Source organism: Molossus molossus, unplaced genomic scaffold, assembly GCF_014108415.1.
Source record: "Molossus molossus isolate mMolMol1 unplaced genomic scaffold, mMolMol1.p scaffold_m16_p_3, whole genome shotgun sequence".
In the NCBI taxonomy this organism is placed as follows: Eukaryota; Metazoa; Chordata; class Mammalia; order Chiroptera; family Molossidae; genus Molossus; species Molossus molossus.
Window position 1 is genome coordinate 83885063 of NW_023425366.1, and position 27062 is coordinate 83912124.

Here is a 27062-nt window from a genome sequence, read left to right on the forward strand (position 1 = left end):
TAGTTGAGGTGATTAAAATTGCTACTACAGTAAAGTAAGATTACACACAGAAGAAACTTTAATTATTGCTACAAAATTTCGGAGATCCTTCAGAAGTTAATAAAATTTAGGAAAATAAAGCAGTGTTCTTGGGAAAAACTCCAGGGCTATTAAGGATCAAGCGAAAAGCAATCTGTTTTGACAAATTTGAAGTAATGTTGACACCCACAAAGATTACAAGTTAGAAAGTCAGGTAAAAAGGAATTAAAATTCTAACCAAGTGGAAAAAGTCAGATTGTCCAAAAAGTAAGCAAAGTAATAAATTAATACATGATCATCAAAACGTTGTCGGTGAGAGAGGCTGTTGGCTCATTAGAGAATATAGAAAATGATTACCATGGATACAGAATATCTGACATTATAGTTGAAATATGAAACGTTACTATTCAAAGGGACTGTGTCAGATTGAAAGGAAAAAAGTTTCTACAGGATTTAAAACCTAGATCTTAGTGAACTTGAGAATAAAATTTAAATGCTTGAAGTAGTTTTAAAAATCTGGATTTAGCTAGCTCATGCTCTAGAATTTCAGTGACTACATAGAATATGAACTCATTAAAATGAAAGTCAATCTTGTTTTTATTTTTAATGTGGTATTTCCCAGTTCTCCAAGAGACTATTGGAAAGACTTAAATAATCCATATCCATATGAAAATGAATTATAGGCCTCCTTGAAATTAATAAGGGTAAAGGCTTTCAGAGTAGTATTCGGTTTAAACATGTGACTTTCTTTCAAAAGAAAGCTCTGTTCTGAGAGAACATTGTTTCTTTACATTTGAAAGAGACCGTTTGTGTTTTGTTCACCAATATATGACCATACTTATTAAAGCACAGTGCAAGACACAGAGTAAGAATTTCATAAATACTTGTTGAATGAATGAATGAATGAATGAATGAATGAATGAATGAATATGGATTTTACATTTAATTTTGGTTTTTCTGAAAAGCTGATAATCTACAAAGCAGTTCATTTTTGGTGCCTGGGAAGATCTCTAACATCATTGCATTCAGGTATTGTACAGAAGCAGAGCTATACCTAAATAACATTAGTTCCAATCAGAAATGGGGTAGAATGTTTTTTAGATTATGTGTTTCCATGTATTACAGAGGTTGCTGGTGTTATTTTAAGGTAAATATAAATTCATTTTAGAATTTGTATGGATTTTAATTATTTTGTTTAGTTTCCTATATTGTTCTTAAATTCCAAATACTAAAGGATTGAGTTTATGATGCTTTTGAGACAAATACTATCAATGACTATTGAATTTACTCGACTTTTACTCTGGCAGTAGTGGAGAGAATCATTATTTATTCCTACTCCTCCTCCGCTCCCCTCCCCCAAACATATTCAACAGAGATCTGTTAGAGTGACTTTATTATGCACTATTACTGCAAAAAGTTACAGTTCTCAAGGGTTAAGCTGTTTTTAATGTTATGTATGAGAAAACATTTTATGAGATTTTAGCCAGAGAATTTTGTATATAAATGGTAATAGAGGAACAACATAATATTTATGAACTTGGAGGCAATGTAATATAATGGACTTTGGGGCTTTGTGGTAAGATGCTTTGAATCCTGACCCTTTTACTTATTAATTTTGTAACTGTGGGCAAGTTACTTGACCTCTCTGGGCCCCAGCTTCCTGTTTTGCAAAATGGAAATAATGTGACTTCTTGACAAGAATTTTGAGGGAATTGAATGAAATTAAATGCACAAAATGTCTAATGAAACTTTTGGCCCATACAAATTTTTCTCTAAAAACAAGTAAATCCTACTGCTAAGTATAGAAAGGGAGATGTGAAAAGTTTCTTTGTAATTTGCTAAGTTTTGTGCCCATAGTATTATCTCACTCTAAGTGACCCACAATGATCCCAAGGATAAGTGTTTTAAGGAGGTGCAGAATTTTTACTTTTTGTATGCTTGTAAAAAAAGGTCACTTTGGGCTCTGTGATCCTAGGTGGCTGCTAAATATAAGGATATGGGAAGGGGGAGGGGGAGCAAAGGGAGTTTAACAGACCCCTGGTCCTATTTCCAGCAGGGAAGCTATACTTTTCTGTTTCACCTTTAGTATTTCCATGGAAGATATTGATTGAATAAAAGATTCTGTATCTTTTTAAAAGTTTGAAAAACGAAAAGCTGGCTCAAGCACTCTATCCCTTGACCTCCTTTTCTCTTTTTTAAAAATTAAATGTGTTGGGGTGACATTGGTTATAACATATAATTTTCAGGTGTACAGTTCAGTAATACAGCTTCTGTATACTGCATCGTGTGCTCATCACCTAAAGTCTAGTTTCTTTCTGTCACCATATATTTGACCTCCTTTACCCTCTTCATCCTCCTCCACCTCCTTCCCCTCTGATAAGCACCATACTATTGTCTGTGTCTATGAGTTTGTTTGTTTGTTTGGTTTGGTTCGTTTGCTCTCAGGTTTCACTCTGCTTTCTCCTTGGCCTTTTAAAGTTTGTGGGAATGTGTGGGAGCAGGGCAAAAGGAGGAGTTCCAGGCCCTCTTGTTGATAGAGTTCTCAGCCAACAAAGCATCATAAAAGGATAAGGGTCCTATGCAAAAAGGACACTCATGGTAGAAAAGTTCCTTGACCTTAGCTCTAGCATTGATCTCCAGCCATGCAAACCACATTTTGAGCCATCATCAAACATTTTCCAACTTTGAAATAACAAATACAGGCATCTTGCCTGTGATTACTTCCTTCTGTTTGGTTTTATTGAGATCTCTTTAGTTGATCCTTCCTATTTTCATTTTCTTCTATATTTGTCTTAGACTCTGGTTCATCACTTGATGGATCTTTTCAGTGTCGTGAAGCTTTCTCACTGTTAGTCTTCCCTCCACCCACCAGTAAGAACTCTTACTCTGGTTGAATCTGTCTGACTTCACTCTGCCATGAAGTATTGTTGGAGAAAATAAAACACTGGGCTGATTAGTTGCCCATAATTTCCTGAGCTCTGGGTTCCATTTCTTTCCATTTATCTGAGTGATTTCTCTCTTCTCATCTTCATTATCTTTCTCTCTCTGCGCCTCTTAGTATCAACATTTAAACATGCTCAAATGAATCCAGGCATCACATGAAAGTAACCAATGAATCCATCTGCCATTTGAGATAGAATCCTCTCTCTCATCTGCTTACAAAATTTTAAAACAGATTGTTTATTTTCATGTTCTTTAGACTTCAATTCAGTTTCTGCTCTTACAACCAAAACTTTTGCTTTTGTAAATTTATTTCACTTCCCTGCTTAATAATGTTCAACAACTTTCTCATTACCTTGTGAGAGTCTCATATCCTCAACCTTATATTCATACCATTCATACTTATATTCTTCTCCTCCTTAATATTCATATACACCCCCATAATTTTAGCAAATATACTTAATTTTATTTTGCCTTTTTGGGTTTTTATAGGTTCTTTTCTTATACTTGGAAAACACTCCCCTTGATTTCCCGAACTTCTTGTACTTACTGTTCATTTATCAGTGTCATCCCTTGACAGAGATTTTTCCCTGACCTAACCTGATCCAGTCTTCCTTCTTTATATCCTCTTCATAGCACTTCTCACATTTGTAATAATTTGTTTAATGTCTTTTAATATTAGTTTCCAGAGAGTAGGGATCTCATTGGTCATAAGACCTAATGCTTTTAAGGAGCTCAAGAAATATTTGTTAAAGAAATGACTGAATAAATGAACATCTTTATCCCTTCCTAGCTCACTAGGTCAGTTATGTCTTTCACCTTATGAGAAATTCTTTTTCCTTGAGAGTGTAATAAATTTTAAGTAGAAGTGAAACTATGAGTTCTTCTACTAGACTTCTTAAGTAGTGTATAGTTAATACTGAATATAGCTGCACAACATATTGTTTTTTCTTATTGTCCTCTGCTTTTTGTTTTTTAAAAAATCTGTAAAATTTAATATGCAATAATTTTAAATTTCTTTATTAGGAAGTTGAGTATTTTGTTTTCCGTTGCATTTTGAATTAAATCACTTATTTATTGAGTGTATGCCCCTAAATGAAAAATTTAAATGTAGATAAATGGTTCAAATTTCTTTAAAAATATACCTTAAAAACAGTGTAGGGATACATATGTTTAAAAGAAACCCCAGAAGTTTTATTTTCTCTTTTCTACCTAGTAAATATATTGGGTATCAGTTCCTAATGCTCTAGTATATAAAATATTACAAAACCTTTATAATTAAGGACTATTTGATAACTAAAAGTACAGCTGAAAAATAATAAATTAATGAATATATAAAGGATCAGATACCAGTGACAGTGTATTCATTCTGTAAAATTCTTATTTATATACAAAATAATAATAATGTGTGTATTTAAATATAATTAATACTGCACATATGCACAGAGATTGCTACCATATTTTATGGATTGGTAAATAGTGTTAGAGCAGAATTCTCAAGAATTTTAGTGTTTAAAAGTAACCTTATATTATTTGCCCAGCTACTTTATTGATGTAAAAAAATCCCCATCAACTGATCTAACATGGATATGACAAAGAAGAGTGACAGAATATGGGCTAGCACTACAAAGCAGATTAGATGAAATGATCTCTTAATTATTTCATGTATTAACATTTATATGTAAATATATCCCAGCATGTTCTAATTCAGACTCCCAACAGAAATGTAGAAATGAATGTAGTTTGTATTTAACTGGGTCAAGAATACATATTGTAATAATTAAATTCTGTCTTTTTAAAAATAAAAAAACTTTTTAATAAATAAAATTGCTGGCTTCTAAATACTTGTACTTTAATTAAAACAATAACTATGTTTTAAGCCAAATTTTTATTTTAAATACTTCCTTTATTTTTATAATATATTTCTTTTTAAAAATTTCATATTGATTTTTTTTTTTAGAGAGAGAAAGGAAAAGAGATATAGAAACATTGATGTGAGAGAGAAACATTGATCTGCTGCCTCTTGCATGCCCTGCACTAGGGATCAAGCCCAAAATCCGGACATGTGCCCTGTCCGGGAATCAAACCAGGGCCTCTCAGGCCATGGGACAACGCTCCATCCACTGAGCCACACCAGCCGGGCTTCCTTTATTTTTTATACTTTATTTTCTTTAGACTCTAGCTCTGTGACTTGGGTAGAATTCTAAAAGAATAATAATTGACTGTGTCTTGCAATCACAGAAGCAGTTGGTAATATAGGAGTCAAATGACAGCCTTTTCCCTTCGAGTATATAGATCCATAGTTTGGACAGGAATCTTGAGGAGTGACCTAACACATCCTCTGTTAGTTTGCAGTAGAAGACTGATTCTGTTAGTTTCTAATAGCTATGATGGAAACTAATGTAGATGGACATTGGTCCCTACTTCGCAGTAAGTGACTGGATTTACTTGTTCAGTTACCACTAATGGTGAAAGAAGTAACTTTTAGTTCATGACCTGCCATAATCTATCCCAGAATGTCAAATTTAGATCGCCTCAGGATTATTTATTGCCTTATTAAGCCCACTTAACTTAAAGTATGTTGTACAGACAAGATACATTTGGGGGAGAGGAAATGGGGTGTATTTATTTTTATTATTCTTTTTTAACCCTCACCTGAGAATATGCTTTTATGATTTTTAGAGAGAGAGAAGCATCCGTCAGTTGCCTCCCAGATGCTTCCCACCCAGGGATCGAACCTGCAATCGTTTGGTGCATGGGACGATGCTCCAATTAACTGAGCCACCTGGCCAGGACTTTTTTTTTTAATAAAGATGATGCTATCATCATTTTAGTGTCATGGTGAAATAGTATTTACCATATAATTACTTAAACCATGCTTTTATGAGAATAATAAATCATATTTAGTAAAGGCTCATATGTTAGGGTTTATTCTAAGTGCTTGAGGCCTCACTTCCCACTGTGAAAGCTAAAATGGGGGAGATAGTCCTACTCGTGGCCCTTGATATAGCTAGAGTTTGGGGCACGTAACTTATGTTCAACCATTTAGAAATCTCTGCATGAAGCTTCACATCTGAAAAAAAAGAAAGGATGCACAGAAATGAGGGACAGTTAAGAATTCATTCATCTAGCCGCCACAGCCGCATGAGTGGAGGCCCTGGTGCCTGCAGGGGTGGTGCCAGCATTCTCAGCAAAGGCTTCCTAAGCTGATTTTTCTTTTAGTGTTGTTTTGGCTGCAATTCTAGCTTCCTAGTCTTCTTTAGTTCCAGCTTGTTTCCCTATGCTGTTTCTTCAGCTTCATCATTTTTGTGTGCTACCTGAGCTTTTTTCTGCTTAACAGAGATTGCTTCCGTACTTTGCAACCAAGAACTCTGATTAAGTGCAATTATGCTTGGCAAAAAAAAAACACTGATATTAATCTCTAGCTATTTGAAAATATATTCTATTTTTTATAGCTATAGCTGTCTACATCCTCAATTTCAGTTAACATAAAAGGAATTTGAAAGAGGGAAAACATTTTAATTATTTAAGTATTGGTATCAGAAGGAAACAATAATAAAAATCTAATGAAGAGTGCTGTTTTTGAGAAATTGTTTATAATTATTAGCAAACCAAAAAACTTAAAGCAGTTTTTGTAGTTGTTATTTGTTCACATAATCTTTATTATGAAAGAATGTAATTTGTATTGGCCTTGTATATCTGATATTCTGAAAAACATTGATTTTCCTTTGAAGAATCCTTTCCTTTCCTGCTCTTAAGGTAAGGTCACCCCCACCAACTTAGAGATGGTGTATGTGACCTACACGTAAGCAATCTGCATATTGTATCTCCTAAGACACATTGATTGATTCAGATTGGGCAAATATATATTAGTATATTTTGAAAGATGGGTGTAGTAGCTTTAAGTACCACAGCCTTACATATCACATGAAGCCTAAGAAGGAGGCCAACATATCAGAAAGTAGAACTGAGAGGAGGGAGGAGAGAGAGAAATATATCATCCGAGGCCTGATGATATATTTTGAGGCCAAAATCCAGCTATGCCAGAAGCTATCCCTACTCTTACACTTACTATGAGCCAATACATTACCTTTTTGCATATGCCGGTTTGGGTTAGGTTTTCTGTCATTGGCAAGCAAGAATTCTAGTTTATTTGGAATGTAAATGCCAAATCGTCTTGAATTGGCATCATGATATAGTGCTACCACATTTTTATGATTAACTTTTTATTTATATCTAAGTTATATGTAACTTTTGTACCTGAAATATTACAAAGGAAAAGCAACTAATACTTGAAGGTGAAGTACTAATCCAAAAAAGAGAAAAGCATGAAAATTCAAATCTTAAATTTTATAAAATTTTCAGGTAACTGTATTGATTTAAATCTATAAAATACAAGTTGAGAAACAAAAACTTAAAAAGAATATATAAGTCATGTAAAATGTGTTTAAAAAGTCAAATTAGCACTGGCTGGTTTGGCTTGGCAGTTAGAGCGTTGGCCCATGGAACAAAGAATCACAGGTTCGATTCTGGTCAACCTCAGGTGTGGTTTCGTCCCTGGCCCTGGTTGGGTCATGCGGAAAGCAAGCAACCAATGTGTCTCTCTCACACAAATGTTTCTCTCTCTCTCTCTTTTTCTCTCCCTCCCTCCCTCTTTATCTGAAGAGAAATAGAAAAATATCCTTGGGTGAGGATTTAAAAAAAAGCCCTGGCTGGTTTTGCTCAGCAGTTAGAGCGTCGACCCACGGACCGGAGAGTCCTGAGTTCGGTTTCCGCTAAGGGCACTACCTTGGTTGCAGTTTGTCCCTGGCCCTGTTTGGGGTCATATGGGTGGCAGTCACTCGTTGTGTCTCTCTCATGTTGATGCTTCTCTCTCTTTTTTCCTCCCTCTCTCCTTCCTGCTCTATCTGAAGATAAATGCAAAATGTCCTCGGGTGAGGATAAAAAAAAAGTCAAATTAAACAAAGCTATTACAAATAAATACTTGTTGGATACATTTAATTTGTAATAAGCCCTTTTCTACATTTTATACTCTCTTATTTTATTATTATATAACTTTCTACATTTTTGATATTATAATTGTGCTTTTTTATCAAACATGACTGAAAGTGAGTTTACAGGTAAGAATCATGCTATTTCCAGATTTTTGTATATAGATATTTTAAGTAGGAAAATATATTTATTACTATTGCCTTTAACTGCCCCAAATTCATTCTGTAGCCCTATATTTACCCTTTACTAATCATCCTTGATTTGAAATTGAAATTGATTTTCATTTTCTTTCTTACTTATCATACCCTTGGGTATTGAAGTGGATGAAGAAAAGAACTAATGGAAGCACTCCTGAGGAGGATGGCCTCAAGAGCAAACTCTGTGAAACCTCTATTAGTCAGCATTCTTTTGGGTGTTAGTGTCAGAGACAAATTAGCTTAGTCACAATTTACTGGTGAAAGAGTATTTTGAAACACAAGGTGAATTTCTAGCTTCAGTCATGGCAGGATCCAAGGGTTCAAGCAATTTCACCACAGCTTTGTCTCTGCATCCCCTTTGCTTTCCTCTGTGTGGCTTTATTCTCTGACAAGTACCATGGACTTCATGTGTCCAGATGTATATCATTCTTATAGTACCAGATTTCAGATAAGTGTGACTTGTTTTCCCAGTGAATTAAAAGTCTCTGGCAGGGGGCAGGGGAGGTAGGGTCCTGCTTGATTCTCATGGCCGTCAGGGGTTGGAGAGGGAAGAAGGCATGATTGATAGCTACATCAGAATCACAGAAAAGATGCCAGACAAATATAGATGTCTTCTTCAGTAGGGCTGATATACTTTGCTTTACAAGCTCTTCTGTTTACTTTTGTTTCACTACTTACTCTATCATTCTTGAATTTAGTTGTCGCCTTTTTAAAAGTAGTAATCCTACTACTTCTGGTAGGGTTTAGTATTTATATCCAGTCTAAATTAGATCAGAATGATTTCTTCTACTATGTAGCTAGGATCACCTGTATTGAAGAATTGGGGATTTGGGCTGTGGAAAGGAAAGTAGTAGGTATTTTGAAGGTTGGTAATGTAGTAAAGTGACAGACAGCATGAACTTTGGAAGTCATGTGGATCTGGATATGACTTAACCACTTCCCAGCTGTATGACCTTAGAAAGTAACTTAATTTTTCAAAGCCTGATTTTTTTAACCTGTAAGATGAAAATAATACCTTTCTCATATAGTGGTTATGAAAATTAAATGAGGTAAAATATGTAGAGCATTTATCACAATGCCAAGCACATAGTCGGTGCTGAGTGATAGCTGATATTATTCCCACCACTAATAACAGTAATAATAAACACTGCTATCTGTGCCCCCACCCATTCCCAAATGGTCCCTGAGACCTAGGATTAGGAGTTTAAAAATGGTTCTGTAGTTCAACTAAATTAAGGCTCATACCAAATTTTACAAATGAGTTTGGATGTCTAACTGCTGTTCATAATGTTGGTTCTATAGGGGAAATTTTCTTCCACTTGAACAAAATATATTTTTGTAGTTTAAGTCATTCTTCAGTAGAATTTGCCTCTCTTTGCTCTATTTTCTATTATATCTAGTTCCTTTTATGAGGGACAGGCAATCAAGTGAGTTAAGGTCATAATTCATTGAATAAAATGCTAGAAGTATATTCTAACAGAGTAAAATACATTCGCAGAGGCTGCTGACTGCTATAAGAAGTTGTATCGTGATCATGTTGCTTGTTTTGGGAACTGTTTAACTTGCAGCCTAATTAAACTACAAATGAAATTTCAAACTTTTTCATTTTGTTTTTCTACTTAAGAAAAACAAATGTTTAAGATTTCACTTTAAAAGTCCTGTTATAACTTGCAGCCCTTTACAGTGGTAGACTGGTTGACTCAATATGAGGAAATGTGGTTATGGTAAGCATACAAAGAATTCTCCTGAACTTGAGACTATTCATTGTTATGAAAACTAATCTCAGTGAAAGTTATACAATTATGCCAGAATAGATGTACAGCCACATAGTGGGTGGTCAAGTTAGTCTGTTGTCTATTGTTTTATCAATAATAAATAGTACAGATGAATATTTTAAAGGCTTTTCATATTCAGAGAATTTAGAGTAATTGTACTTAGACATAGTAGCATAATTATCTACCACTTTAACTGTTTTGTTACCAATGAGAATTAGTTCATGGATGAGCAACCTTAACACACAAAGCTGTAACAATGACTTTCCAGTATAAAAAAACTTAATGACCAAATCTGTTAACATTCCATGCCTGCTTTGGCTAATGTAGGTAATTACTACATGATAGTAAGGAGTCAGAGTTATGGCATTGGTATTGATCTGGCTCTATTTATTGCTATAGTGCATGGCATGCTCATATACAAGCATTTCTCATAGAAATGCTAAATACTTGCATATGAATGGCTTGACATAATCTAATATGATTGGAAAATAGCTAATACAGTATATTCTGAATGTTGGATTTTTATCTTCATATATAAAGGATAGCATATTACTAATTTTCACATTTACCAAGAAAAAATGGCACTAAACAAAACCTAAAAAATAATGGATATTGTTTTAGTGTGACAGATGATTTTCTAAATAAAGCTTAAGAGTATTGCTGTACCTGTATTCCTGTCTTTTAGTATGTGCTTACTTAAAAATAACATCTTGATGATAAATGTTTTTTCTTTATATATTGTCAGTAGTTTATATAAGAAATGCAGGGTGGGGCAAAAGTAGGTTTATAGTTGTGAGTACATGAGGCACAGTTTTTTTTTGTATTATTATTTATTAATTAGTGTATTATTTTTCATATGAACAACTGTAAACCTACTTTTGTTCCACCCTATATTAAATCAAGAAAGGAGAATTGTTTGGGCATTTCCTATATTTTCTTCAGTAAACACTTTCGGCATTTTAAAATGTGGGGTTCTTCCCATTTATCAAGCTCGTTATCACAATCATTGAATCTTCAGTCTTGGAAGAGACTGCAAAGGTTATTTCATTCATTCCCCCATCCATTTGATGGTAATGTGTTTTGCAGATTTAATGTGAAAGTAACACTGTAGGCATCATTTTGTTGTTGTTGTTGTTAATCCTCACTCAAGGATGTATTTCCATTGATTTTTGCATAGAGTGGAAAGGAAGGAGAGAGAGAGAAACATTGATGTGAGAAAGACACACCAATTGGTTGCCTATTGCAAGACCCCGACGGGGACCGGGGAATGAACCTGCAACCCAAGTACGTACCCTTGACTGGGATCGAACCTGAAACCCTTTGGTCCTTCCACAGATGCTCTAACTGCTGAGCCATACTAGCCAGTTTTAGGCAACATTTTTTACTTGCTAAAATGTCATTATATTTCAGTAAACAGTTTGTTTTTATCTTTCTTGCCAATAAGAATTAGGAGAGTTTTCTAGAAATAGAAAATCTGTGGAAGGACCGTGCTACTTTTTCTGCCTTTCTGCAAGTGCAATAAAATGGGCTCCCATGGAAATAGCCACTTGCCCTTTGAGTAGAATTCGGTTCAGATGCAGAAGCACAGGGAGATTACATGACTTGTTTAGGTTATGTATTGAGTTACTGGTAGAGATAGAATTGAAGTACAAGATCCTGATTCTTAACTCAGTTCAGTACAGAGCCATGGATGCTTTCCTTGTGGTTACTACAGAAAGCTTGACAACCAAAGATATAGTCACCTCATGTCATTTCTTCTCTTCTCTCCTCTCTTCTCTTCTTCGCATCTCACACACATAGTACTGGTTATTTTTATAAGTTTTCTACCACATATACACACACCTCACACACAGTTTTGATTAGTTTTTTTTTAAACTTCCTTTTATAGCCTTGAGTGAAGTTATTCTCAGAAAATGTCCTTCGTTATCTTTAAAGAGAAAGATTTAATATTAGTCACAGCTGGAGAGAGAAAAGAAAACCTATGAGGAGCAGTTTAATATTCAAGTACATTTTGGTTTTCTCCTTGCTGTATATTACAGATGGATGCTTATAGTAGATGTTTACCTTTAAAAGCCACTCTCTTGCCTTTGACTGATACTATGAAGAATTCTTAATACTGTATTGATATGATTTGGTTGCTGTGGAAATCATTTTAATTTTATAAACTGACACCCTGACTACACGGCAGCATTAAATGAACAGAATAAGGAGTTGCTCTTTGCTTTTAAGTTTATACAGCAAATTCCAGGAAGGTTTTTTATTTACCCAAAGTTACACAGTTATAAATGATAAGGGAGTGTGGGGGTGGAATTTGAACCTAAATATCTGCGTTCTCAATCAAGTTCTCTTTCTGCTGCACTAAATTCCACTTTTCTGAAAAGTAATATGAATGGCTCATATAAGGAATGTTACAGCAAGGCTTAAGTTATTATTTCTGAGATATTCATTTAGGTGTTTTTCTCTTCCCCCTTTTCAATAATTATTAATTTTCCTTTTGAATCTGGTTCCGGATTGTGCTTAAAATTTAGAAGAATACTTGCCATTTTTGAGGAGAAAATATCTAATAATGTAACCTTCTTTATATTATAGGCAGAAGGGGAATTGGAGCACAAATCTGTCTTCTCTTTTGTCGTTTGAATTTACAGAATATGTTAAAATCAATTCTAGTATGCAAACAAAAATATCATGCAATGAATCTACTCATATGCTGAATAAGAATTCAGCACCATAATTAAATTGCAAAATTTAATATTATTGTACTCCATTTTAATGCTAATATTTGATTTTTCTGATAATGGATGTCTGCATGTAAACTTTTTATTTACTCTGAAGATTGTAGTATAGGATATTAAAGAAGACGTTCAACTAAAACTCGATTTTTCTTATGAGCTCCCAGGTTCCCATAGCAATTTTAGACAACACATGCTGTTTTACTGGAAGAGTAACTAGAGAATATAGTCTGATCACTCTCTACCTTCCATAGTAAGCCTTCTGTTTGTTTTGTGAATTTAGTAGTTAAAGGTGCATGATAAAACTTTCCATCTCTGTTGGATGCTGCTAAATCAGACAGTAATAAAATGGTTGCCAAGCTCCAGCAGCTTTTCATTTTATTCCAAATTAAACATTGATTTCCTACATGGACATACATTTGATGTGTCCAAAACCTTCTTACTCTGAATGCTCTAGAAACTACAACATAAATTTTAAATTCTAAGTGAAAGGGAGAAGGCTTCCTCATAAGCAAAAACATGCCTCAAACAAATGAAAGACAACATAAATTTTCATAGAAATTTACTTTTCACTTTTCTGACCATCATATGATTTTCCTAGCAATATAGAACAGTTCCCTGCAGTCCCTCCTATTCAATTGTTGAAGCAGTAAAGTACGTTAAATCTTAATTAGCCATACTACCTATAGTAGCATCTGGTGTTACTGAATTTTTGCTGGCATCTAAGAGCAGTGCAGTAATCTTTCCTTACCTGGCGGAAACGATTCCAGCATTCTGTTTCATTAGATAATTTTTCTAGTCTTTTTTTCAGTTATATGATTTGTTGGAAAGAAAAGTATGTATATTCAGTTGCATGATTTGTTTTAAAATATATACACTCATTATATACCTACATACACATGTGCATATATGTGTATTCATATATGCATGTACACATGTGTATTTGTGTGTGTGTGTATCCCTTCCTATTTCATATATTAGAAAAATATAAAATAATGAAAAAATATAGTCAAGAAAGCTTTTTTAAGAAACTAAGTTGTTAAACTATTTTTTTTTTTTTTACTTTCACATCACAGATATTAAGAAAACTTGAGGACTTTTGTTTCATTTTTTAGCATTTATTTGATTTTTACTTTGTTTACTTTGTATTCTCAATTATATGTTTGCTTCTTCTTATTCTCCGTGTTTTCTATTTCTCTACAACACTGTGAATCCCACCTCCACTAGAATATAAGAACCAAGAGGATGAGGATTTTATCTTTCTGATTAATCTGATGGTCTCCAAATGTAGAACAATGTCTGGTATGCCTCAGGTTCAGGGTATGAAAGCAGGAAGACACGAGTGCTGTGGTGATTAAGGAACTCTGCTGGCCATTTCATCAGTGTCAGCCGGTGCCTTTAGACATTTTTGCTTAACACATTGTTTTAAAAATTAGAGAATGAATGTAAAAATTAGGCTTTAGTAACCTACTTTGGAAAATTGTTTGTCAGTATCTACTAAAATTGATCATGCATATACCATATAACCTGGGAATTCTACATCTAGGTATATACCTAACTGAAATGCAGATATCTGTGTTCACCAAAAACATGGACAGTGATGTTCATAATAATACTATTTATGATAGCCCCAATATAGAAACCATTTACGTGCCCATGAACAGTAGAATGGATAAATAAATTGTAGTATTGTCATAAACGAAATACTATACAATAATGAGAATATAAGAAATGCAGCTAAATTTAACACTGGATGATTCACATAAATATAATGTTGATTGAGTGGAAGAAGCTAGGGGTAAAAGAATGCATTTTGATAATCTTACATATATAAAGTTCAAATCTCTGTTGTTAGATGTCAGGATAGTGTTTACCCTTGAAGGGGCAGCACTAGAAGGGGACATGAGGAGGGTCTTTCAGGGTATTCTAATGTTTTGTACCTTAAAGATATGTTTTGTACTTAAAGATATTACAACATGACAATCCCTGCTTTACTTTAAAGAACTAACTTAATGAAGGAGCAACAAACTAACATGAGTCTGAGTCAAATAAATGATGTATAAATAAAGTGCTTTGAGTGAGCCAAGAATGGAATCATTGATTCTATTAAGGTGTGTGTGGCACCTTTCCATCTCTTGAGGAATAGGAGTAAATGTACCCACATATTTAAGCCAGTGGTGATGCTTTGATTGCCTGGGGCTGGGGCTTTTTACAAAGTGGGGCTTGCAAGGGGATAGAAGATTAGAGGTGAGGTTCCAATGACAGGAGGTGCTAGGGAAAGGGGTACTGGTGTGGAGGACAGATGAATAAAGTAGGGTGTGAAGTGGTAGGCCAGGGTGATAGATCTAATAGAACCTCTGATTAAAAACAACAACAAAACAAAACTTGTCACCTATATACTACAAGTAATTACTCTTGGCATTTTATTGAAATTAGAGAATGAACTCATCACATTTTATGATCCCAACCATCATTATTTTAAGAAAATTAACTGGGCCCTGGCAGGTTTGGCTCAGCGGTTAGAGCGTTGGCCTGCGGTCTGGAGAGACCTGGGTTTGGTTCAAGCTAAGGGCATGTACATAGGTTGCAGTTTGTCCCTGGCCCTGCTTGGGTCATGTGGGTGGCAACCACTCGATATATCCCTTTCACGTCCATGTTTCTCTCTCTCCCTCCCACTCTATCTGAACAAAATATCGAAAAATGTCCTTGGGTGAGGATAAAAAAAGAAAGAAAGCAAACTAACTGGGTTTCTCATGGTTTGTTTTAATATGAGAGTGGTATATAAATTAGTACAGATACTGGAGTCTATCAGCAAATCCATGTCAGAAGTTTAATGATTATAGGAATTGAGGAATATTATAAATATATGACACATTACTTTTTTTAGAGTGACTGTAATAAAATCTTGGTCATATGGTTCTTTGTAGTCAGTATTTTCAGAAATATACTTGGTGCATAATATTGAATGTTCTTAGAACACTGCGTCTGTATCTTTTATCTCTGTGAAGTACATAATGGTCAGGAAGTACCTTCTATAAAACAGGGATTTAACGTGTTAATGAATTACTATTTATGGAGATAATATACTTTATTTCTTTTGATGGTTTGTTATCTTTTATAAGCCTGCTTTCTTTTAGAGAATCATGATATAACTTGGAGTTTTAATCAATGAAAGTAGTGTACCCTTTTTGTTAGAAAAGTTTAAAACCTGAATATATTAGTGATTACCACTAAAGCACTTCTTTATATATATATATATATCTTGCTAAATTTTATTAATTTATTTTTGTTACAGGTGTTTCTCCTCTTTTTCCCATTGACATCCTCCTCCCCATCTCCCCACCCGTCCTTAGCTTTGTTATCCATGTTCATTGGTTATGCGTACATGCATATAAGTTTTGTGGTTTACCCCCCCCCACCTTCTTCTGAAAGTTGTCAGTCTGTACCCTACTTCCACATCTCTGAGTCTACCCTGTTTCTCAGACTATTATGTTCATTATATTCCACAAATGAGTGGGATTGTGTGATATTTGTCTTTCTGTGCTTGGCTTGTTTCACTTAGGATAATACTGTCCAGGTCTCTCCATGTCATCTCAAAGGATAAGAGATCTTTTTTTCTTACAGCTGCATAATACTCTATTGTATATATGTACCACAGCTTTTTTATCCATTCGGCTACTGATGAACACTTGTTTCCAGATCTTAGCTATTGTAAATAGTGCTGCTTCCAGAAGTTTTATAGTTTTATAAAGGAAAAGTTAGTCTTTCAACAGGGTACTGGGACAATTAGATAGCCATATGGGCTATCCTTTTCTCCATATAATTCCATAGTGGCACCTTTGTCTAAATAAATTTGTCATAAATGGAAGGATTTATTTCTGGACTTTCTATTCTGCTGCATTGATATATATGTCCATCTTTAGATCAAAACTGCACTGTCTTAATTATTATACCTGTATAGCAAGTTTTTGAACTTGAGTTTTTTAATTCCTTCTACCTTGCTCTTCTTTGTCAGCATTATTTTGCCTAATTTACATTCTTAGAAAATTGGCATACAACAATTAGGATTAGCTTGTCAGTTTCTACAAAATACTGGGATTTGGTACAGATTACATTTTATCTATAGATGAAGTTGAGAAAATTTTCATCATAACAATATTGAGTCTAAAAATTTATAAACATGGAATTTGGCACCATTTGCTTACATTTTCTTTAAATTCTCTTAGTCATGTTTCAGAGTTTTCAGTGAATAGGTTTTATACTGTTGTTGCTAAGGATTTTATTATTTTTAAAGCTCTTATGAGTAGAATTATTTTCTTAATTTTACTTTTGAATTGTTGATAGTATATAGAAATATAATTTACTTTTAATATTGGCTTTGTAACCTGTAACTTTACTAAATGCATTTATTAGTTTTAGGGGTTTTTCTTTTAATTTCTTACAGTTTTCTAAATACAAGATCATGTTGTCTGAGAATACAAACATTTACTTATATTTTTCAAATGTGTTTGCTTTTCATTGTTTTTCTTACCTTATTGCACATTCCAGAATTGTCCATACATTGTTGAATAGAAGTGATTGGAGCATACATTCTTTCCTTGTTCTCACACTTAGGGGGGGAAGCATCCACTCTTGCATTATTAAGTATGATGTTAGATATAGGTTTTTAACACAGTCATATACCATTTAATGATAGGAATACATTCTTAGAAATGAGTTATTAGGCTATTTTGTAATTGTGAAATATCATAGAGTATACTTACACAAACCTAGATAGTATAGGCAACTGCTGAATTGTATGTGCTATACTTTCATATGACTAGCAGTGCAGTAGGTTTGTTTACACCAGTATTACCACAAACACATGAGTAATGCATTGCACTAGGATGTCATTAGGCAATTGAAAATTTTCAGCTCTGTTATAATCTTATGGGTCCACCATAGTATATGTAGTTCGTTGTTGATGGGAATGTTGGTGTATGGCACAAGTCTGTATGTCTTTTAGGGAAATTTTCTTTTATGACTACTTAGTTTGTTAGGTGTTTTTGTTTGGTTGTTTGTTTTATTTTATTTATAATGATTTTGTTTAATGCTAGGTTTGCTTTTACACCAAAAAATGATTCAAAAATTACAGTTATGGTATAATCACTATTATATTACCTTATGTTAGTAATTAAAGTTTTTATATGTGGAATATAATGAACAAAATAAACTCATGAGTAAAATAGAACCCAAGTCATGGAAACATGGAACAGACTAAGGAACCTCAGAGGATGGGGTGGGGGGGAGTGGGGAGGGAAGAGATTAACCAAAGAACTTATATGCATATATGCATTGCCTATGGACACAGACAATAGGGTGGTGAAGGACTGGGTTGCGGCAGGAGCCCAGTGGAGGGGGTCAATGGGGGGAAAAGGAGGAGACATTGTAATATTCTCAATAATAAAGATAATAAAAAATTAAATGCAGATGACAGAAGTTTCTGACTCATCTCTTGAGCCAAATCATGCCTGAATACCTATCTCTACAAGAGTAGCCATTAAAGCCCCAAATTTTAACAGTAAAAAAATATATATAGACTTTATTTTTAGAGCAATTTTAAGTTTACAGAAAAATTGAACAGAAAATACAGAGTTCCCATCTATCCCTTCTCACCCTGCATAGTTTCTCCTACTATAAACATCTTACGTTAGTGTGGTATATTTGTTACAACTGATGAACCAATGTTAATACGTTATTATTACTATTGTATTACAGTGATACCTCGGTTCTCGAACATAATTCGTTCCAGGAGGACGGTCGAGAACCAAATTGTTCGAGAACCGAAGCAATGAAACCCAATAGGAAATAATGGAAACTGGATTAATTCGTTCCAAGCCCCAGAAAATGCCTATTTACTGGCCTAATTTGTATATAATATGTAGAAAAACATAAGTCTCAACAAGAAATAAAAGTATACAGTATGTCTAAGGGTTCAATTCAGTGTAAAGCGTGACTCTCTCCACAAAGCGTGACTCTCTCTCTGCACTCACACTGATGACGCAAGCAAGGCGCGCTGGGCCGAATGAACGCCATTCGGCTCAACTCGGCTCATCTCGGAAGTTCGAGTTCCAAATATTTGTTCGGATTCCAAGACAAAAGTTTCTCGAATCTCCTGGTTGAATACCGATTTGGTCGAAAGTCAAGGCGTTCGAGAACCGAGGTATCACTGTATTAGCATAAAGTTTATACAGTGGTATAACTCTTGCTTTAAATAATCATATGTGTTTTTTATTACGATAAGAAAGAAACATTTTATATACTCTTTATATTATGCATATATTTACTCATAGCCTTCTTTTGGGTACACCTGAATTGTCATCTTGTGTCATTCAGACTGAGGAAATGTTTAGCATGTTTCATTATTCAGTTGAGCTGGCAACAGAGTCTTGTTTTTGTTATCTGAGTATGTCCTTCTTTTACTTTTATTATTGAGGAATGGATTTTCTGGAAAAAGAATTATTGGTTTCTGTACTTTAAATCTGTTGTTCCAATTTCTCTGGCTTCCATAGTTTCTGAAGAGAATTCAGCTTTCAGTCTTTATTTTGCCCTTTATGGATACCCTGGTTTCTTTCAAGATTAGTTTTCTATCTTTGGCTTTCAGGAATTTAACTGCATTATTTCTAGTATAAATTTTTCTTGTGTTTATCCTGCTTAGATATTACTGAATTTCTTGGGTCTTAATGTACTATTTTCCATCAAATTTGGGAATACATTAGTCATTATATCTGTGAATATTTTTTTTTTTATCCTCATTCGAGGACATTTTTCCATTTTTTGTACAGACAGAGTGGGAGGGAGAGAGAGGAAGAGAGAGAGAGGGAAACATCGATGTGAAAGGGACACATCGAGTGGCTGCCACCCGCACGACCAACCAACCAGGGCCGGGGACACACTGCAACCGAGGTACGTGCCCTTAGCGGGAACCGAACCCAGGTCTCTCCGGACCGCAGGCGGACACTCTAACCGCTGAGCCAAACCGGCCAGGGCTGTGAATATTTTTTATTCCCTTTTATTGCCTCTCCTACTAGGATTCCAATTATACTTATGTTGGATTAGTTCATATATTATCTTACATATCACTGGTATTATAATCATTTTCTTCTCTTTCACCTTTGGATCGAGCAATTCTTATTCATCCAATTTCAAGTTTATTTATCTTCCCCTGCTATCGCCAACTTATTGTTGTGCTCATTTGGTGAGTGTTTCGTTTCAGTTATTGTATTTTTCAGATCTAGTGTCTCCATTTTTTTTAGCTTCCATTGTTCTCTTGAGATTTTCTCTATATTCACTCACTGATAACATGTTTTTTAAAAATTCTTTGAATATATTTATAATAACATTTTTGTATTATTTTATATGCTAAATTCAGCATCTGAGCCCACTTAGAGCCATTTTTATTGACTGTATTTTCCCTGAGTATGAGTAACATTTCATTTCTTTGCATGTCTAGAAATTTTTGGTTGAAAACTGGACATTATATATTATATGTTGAAGTGACTGAGTTTTATTATATATTTTTTGAAGACCTTGCTTTTTTAATCTGGTAGGCATATAATTTGATTGAATTTAAACTGCAAATGTCTCTGTGCAGTGTACAGCTTATAGCTTCCCATTGTTGATACTTTTTTATAAATTTAGCCTGAACACCTGTAGGTCTCCCATGTGCCTGAAAAATTTGGCTATTAGCTCAAGGATTGAGGCTCTCTCTCTCTATTGTTTCTTTGCCCCTAAAGATTCTCTTCTAATTAATAGTAACTGTGCAGGCTTTGGGCTCTATACTTTGACAGTGAAGCCTGTCCAGGTTCATCTTTTTTCCCACTCAAGGTGCAAATGCTTGATGATGAATTAACTCAGTTAATAGGATCACAAATTCAAAAATCTTCTTTTCTACTCATTCACCAGGCTTTTTGGGTCTCCCTTGCTCATGTGTAATTTTGCTATCAGCCAGAAATTTGTGTATGCTCTGAATTTGGGTCTCATGCCTTCTGAGGTTGTCTTCATGCCAAGATTTCCCTTTAAATTTCCAGCTCTAAACTTCAAGTTCTAGAATCTTAGCCAGTATGGCTGTGTTCTTTTCCTCCACTTTCTATAGCTATAGATAAGGACCTTGGTTGGTGCTCTGGGACCAGTAAGCCATGAATTCTTAATTCTTACATATTCTACTTTCATTTGTCAAAATTAAACTCTCTTTAGCCTTATGTCTGCTTTTGAGTACTTTCCAGTGTCTTTATGTAGTTTGCTTTTTTGTACTGATCTAGTATTTTTTCCCTTGTGTAACATCTTCAATTTGTCCTGTTGAGTATTCACAATATTGACTTAAATAAATTCCTTCAGTAAAATGTGAATTTAAATGTTTGCAATATTCTAGCATACTTGAAAGCCTTTGCCCCAGTCATCATAAACATGAGGAAAAATTTTAGTATGTTCAATAGCAACATACCTGTTACATTTGTCAAAGGTAATTTTGCTCAAGAAGCTGTGCTTTCCTTGCTCTCCATTGTTATATTTATCACTTAACTGTATTAATTTACCTGCATGTTCATTTACCACATGGCTATGCAAGTCTTCTGGATTATTTGTTTCATGTTCACAGAACTGACACAAGTACTGTTCATCACAGCTCTGCTCCTGGAAATGAAGGTAGAGCTCACTGCTTGAGGAGAACTGAACATCGCACTGCTCACACCAATAAAGGTGATAACTGAAATGGGTGTCTGCATGTACTGGCTGAGGTTCTCAAAAATTACTGTCTTATAACCATAGTATTTACAAATGTTGGGATCCTCTTTATGCGATTTGGCATGTTGGTAGAGAAACTTTCCTTGCACATTCGACACACGTTTGAATCTCTGCCATTTTGTGTAACCAGTCATCCGCCATGACCAGACGCCAAACTTACTCATCTCTACTGATTTTTATAGTATATATATTTTTAAAAGCCTCTAAACATTCAATATAATTTAAATGAAGTTTTTAGATATTGACTTATACCTAAATTCTTCCAGTTTATGTTGACAATTTGTTTTTTAAGTACAACAAATTTGTATTTTAGCTGATGGGTTCCCCTCAGTTTCTGTGTGTGTGTGTGTGTGTGTGTGTGTGTGTGTCTGTGTGTGTTAGTGTCATTAAAGTCACTTCAATCTTTACCACTGTAAGATTTGTAGGCATTTGGTTGGAAAATAGTTTAGCATTGGATTTGGTGATGTTATTGGAGAACTTAGAATTAAAAGACAATGTAAATATTTTTATTCTCAAAGGAAACTTTAAATTCACACTATGTTGTTGGATACTTGATTTTATTGTAATCTAACCCATTTTTATGTTTTCTGTAATGGCTAGCATTGTACCTAATATGTACTTAGAATATATTGAGTTGTTCCCAGTTTCAATAAATAAACAATATGTTATTGTCTTTTGTATTTGATGTAGATTAATAACCATACCCATGTTCAAATGTGGAAATGTGCTTTCTCTGATGAGACTGGAACTTTTGTTTCTCTAGCTTTTCTAACATATTACCTCTGTAATTAACTATTCTAAATATAGTTTCATAACATTATTGAGTTTTAGAGCTGGAAGGAAAACAAATGATTAGTACCACAACCTACTTTAGTGGTGAAAAAACTAAAGTACAACCAGGTAAAGTAATATATACTTGGTTAAATATGTAGTATCAAAACTAGTTCTTCAACCCACGTAAACCTTGCTTCATTACCTATACTACTAAATCTAATTCTACTCCCTCCTCAAAACAATTATAGTGATGTCATTTTAAAGAAATTCTTCCTGTTGCCTTCAAGAAACCATTCCAGTGAGCAATCCTAATATATAACATTTTCTTAATCTGATTATTTAGATCTGATTAGCACATATAGCTTCTTTTGTTTCCTCAGGTTTCAAAGTATTTATAAGCAGCAAAACACAGATTTAAAAAATTTACTTAGAATGAAACGCCAGTAACCATGTAGGTGTAGTTTTCCTAATAACTTTAAATTATTTCCAACATGAGTTTTTATTTTAGACCATGTTTGTTTTATGCAAATTATATATAAAATGGAAAATATTTCTAAGGTGGGCAGATAAATAATAAGAATCAGCTTAGTATGTTATATAATACTTATCCAGTATTGCAACATAAGGTGGGGACATTGGAATGCCTCAAAGAATGGCAGGGAATTTCACTCCTTCCTCTGCCTTTCTCTCCCTCTCCCCCCACCTCACCCTGAACACTTTATTCCTTCCCTCCCTCCCTTTCTTCTTTCTTTAATTAGAATGAACCAAGATTCAGATGTTTGTTTTGAAGAACTTTTGGTGTAATATTATCTTAAAGTTGCTTAAGGCAGAAACCTAGCATTCATTCCTTAATTCCTTTTTTGTGTGTGTGTTCCCCATCTGTTTCTTAGCTTATTGCCTCTTTCTTCAAATTCTATCTTGAATCTACTCTCATTTCTTTATATCTACTGCCACCTATTCCAAAGCATCATTTTCCTTTCACCTACCTGACTCCCACTGGAGCCCTCTGATCCATTTTTACACAGTTTGAAGTTCACCTCCTTAAAATGTTATTTGGATCACATCATTCCCTTTTTAAAATACTTATCAGTAACTCTCCATTGTACTTAGTAAAATTTTCAGACTCTTTTCTTTGGTTTATGATACCTTGTCAGATTGGGCCCAACTGTAAGCTCTTCAGCTAGATGTTGTTCTTTGACCACAATCACACTGATGTCCTTGTAGTTCCTCAGATGCTAGTATTTTTCTGCTGCAGTTTATTTCATGTTTTTTCATTTCCCTAGAACTCTTTTTCCAGCTTTGCACATAGCTGTCTCCTTCTCTCACTTTCTCAACTCGAATGCTATGTCCTTGGAAAAGTGTGCCATGAGTACAATGTCCATCTCAGTCCATTGCTAGTTCCCTTTTTACTATTTATTACAGCTTGCAGTGATTTTGCCTGTTTCCTTATATTTTTGTCTTTTTCTAAAATTTAAATTTCATGAGGGTAAAAGATGCTAAACATACTGTCAGATCCATAATAAGTGTTCAGTTTTTACCAACTGCTTGAATGAAAGTTACAGTTTTTTGGACAAGTAGTTCAGCTTAAGTTAGAGAGCCTGGAGAGGAGGAACATAACCTGTAAAATTTATTTGATTTTATCTAGCCTTGCATTTTAAATGTGGCCATAAATTTATTTTGCACCCTTAAATATGGTATTTAGTATGTAACATTAGACTGTAAATGTATCTTAAAAATTTAAGTGCTGGTGTTTCAGACTACTTATCAACTGAAATTTTGCCTGCTTAAAGATGAAAGATTTAACACTTTTAAATGATTATACATAAACTAGCTTGACCATTTTCTATTTGATCTTCATATTTGTGACATTTTATATCATGCATGCTTATTATTTATTACTTATTTGGGGGAATTCAGATAGTGTATTTCCTATGGAGTGTATGCAAAGAGTTTTTAGAATTCAGTGGAAAACAGTTTTCTAACTAAATTTTTTAGAAGCTGAGTAGCGGTTGGGTCTGAAGTGAATTATAGACATTTGGGCATATTATAGTGTTTAGGTTGTGGGAAAGATCTTAAAATTATGTAATCCACGCTCTTATTCATGAACTGTGGAATGCCGGGTTTCTACGGTTTGAGGGGAAACAAGAGGTCGACCTGATAAGACAAGTGATTTTCATGTCTTACCTGCTCCAGGCCCCTTGAATTTGAGGAAATTCATCTTATCCTGAAAATCAGTGGCTTTTCTTGATATACTGGAAACAATTGGAGAATTCCAGCATATTGCAGAACACTTGAACTTTGTCCTCTCTTGGTTAGCCTCAAGATGGAGACTGAGGACATGGTTCATTGCCATGGCCCTGTTGCTGCTTCTAGCCTTGTCTAATGATACTCTCAGGTTTTCATTCTGTGCACTTTCAGTGGAGCTGCCAAACGAATGCTTCTGGATTGGAGGTCTTGCCAAAGTATTGCTAAGCTGCTGCCACCACTTACCTTGCCTGTGACCTTGGAAAAATTCTAAGCTCCGCTCCATTATTAATCAAGTGAGGTTAATAATAGCAGCACCTACCTCATAACACTATAGTGAGAATTCATTGAGTTAATGAATAATTAAGTGTTTTTCACAGCAGCTGGCACTAGGCAAATATCATTTGTTGTGGTCATCATCATTGTTAAGAAACCTTCACCACCACCCCAGTCAATACCATTAAGAATGTTATAAAGAGCATCGTAAGGGAGAATACTGCTTTTCTCAGCAATCTGGAGTAAGTCTAATCTAGGATATATCCTCTTCCCCTGACCTCCACTCTCTTCTAAATAATTCTCTTTCCCTCCTCATGTCTGTCAAAATAAACATTCTCAGACAATCAGGACACAAATTGTGCCTAACCTGAGTTTCTCCATACCTCACCATTCTGGGAGATCGTGTGCAGTCATATTAATAGTAACAACTCAATTATATTTGTTCATGTCCTGCCAGTATAATGCAAGGCTTCCACCTCTGTGTACAATATACCACCATTTATTCCTGTAAACATGCTATTTTGTTGTGCACATAGGCACCATGTGTTCCTTGACTCTTGTCTTCTCATGCAGTCAACATGAGGGCAGACCCTCACCACTACCCCTGTAATGTATGTCCTGTGTAGCTCCTTCCTTATTAGAGGTGCTGTCTTGCTGCTCTCACATGCAGATTTAGAGCTTTCAATATTGGCACTGCATTCACTTTAGTCATCACTGCTGTGGTTGGACATCATGTCTCACAGAATCCTTTCTGAAAACAACTTTTGTCTATAGGCCCTCCTTTCCATAGGCCCAGTGTTAGTCTTTCGTCTGCTCTCCCCTCTACACACCCTCAGGTCAGCTGCTCTTAAGTTTCAAACTACTCCTTGTGCAAGTCAGGTCATACACACAGCTGGTGTGTGTATATTATCAGCTCTGCCATACTATCCGTCCACAGATACCCAGGTGTCTCTAAATTCCAGGGTAACTTCAGCAGCACTTAAATTCCATATTTATTCATAAAAATAGTAGTTATGATTTATTGTAACCCCCTAATATGCTATTGGGAGTTTTACATATAAGCTAATTGCTGATCTTGACAGTTTAAAACAAACACTCTTTTTTTCAGACTTCTTACTTCTTTCTTTCAAATTTACATTATTTCTGTGTCCCAGGCCCAAGATGTAGCTAAGTTTACTGCTCTAACGAACACTGTACCCGAGTCTCACTCTCTCTTGCTTTCCTGATTCATAAGGGTGATTCACAGGATCCATTTCTATTAGTACTATAGACTCACTAACCTTGGCATAAGGTTGAGTTGATCACTTAAAAAATATCACTACTTAAGTACTGGATTCTGCCTATTGAGAGAATTTTTTTTTTTCTTGTTTCAGGGCCCTGAGCCTGTTACCTAGAATTTTCCTTAATGGGACTTCATATTTTTAATCAACATAGCTTGGATTCTTTTGAGCAGACATTATTTCTACCAATAATTTTAACAATTTTCTGGTAAATTGATTATGATTAACCCATTCTCTTTATTCTCCATCAGTTCATTTTTAGGTATTTTTCTGTTTTTCTTTTTCTATCTTTCACAGTATATTTGAAAGACCCTTTATTTTAAATCTTTAATCTACCTGCAAATAATTTTTATTCAGTTCATACTTCCCGATCATTTAACATGGAATAGTACCATCTTTGAAATTTCACACTTATGTTTGTCTCATATGCTTCCCAGCTGCCAGTCCACTATTACCTGAGGGAAGTATGAAATACGGCCAGAAATACTGAGACCACCAGTTTAGGTGATTTCATTCCTGTTATCTTCATTTCCCAAGGTATCGGCTTCAGGATATTTTCTTTAGCTTGTGTTATTACAAGGTTTAGTTTTCTTACTTGGTTGCTGATGCCTGGCATTCATAGCTTTTCAGTTTCTCAGTTTAGAAGCAAGACATTTTTTAAAAGTCACTATCAATGCCTTTTATCATGAAAAAGACAAGTAGAAGGAATTAGTCTTTCTCACTCAGGGATGTCAGTGTGTGTATACCAGTGGGAACCAGACAGCATGTCTAGGTGAAATCACTTATCACAATACAGCTACTTTTTCACTATGGTAATTTTAGTTGAACTGGGTCATGTTATAAATGTCAACAAGGCAAGAGAGGGAATAAAATGTCATCAGAATAATGCACATATGCTTACATTTCAATGGAGCTTAAAATCTTTTCTAGGAATCAGGATTAGCAGGTGTTTTGTTGTTGTTGTTTTTTCCATTGTAGCGATAAATGTGAATACAGTTACTGTCATTATAACTCTTTTTTTAGGTGTTCATTTTGGTCTTTTTCCTGCTTTTCTTA

The 27062-nt window shown here is 34.6% G+C and overlaps 1 protein-coding gene across 2 annotated transcripts in view; it reads left to right on the forward strand.

Annotated features, from left to right (window-relative positions):
- COMMD10 (COMM domain containing 10) overlaps positions 1-27062 on the forward strand; it is a 165355-nt gene that overhangs the window by 87548 nt on the left and 50745 nt on the right. The window contains exons 6-7 of one of the 2 annotated variants that reach the window (XR_004961673.1): positions 21287-21387; positions 26444-26494. The exons of the other annotated variant lie outside the window; for it this stretch is intronic. The gene's annotated coding sequence lies outside the window, so the exon portion shown is untranslated. Of the gene's footprint in view, positions 1-21286; positions 21388-26443; positions 26495-27062 lie in introns of those variants that run through there. 2 annotated transcript variants of the gene reach the window in all.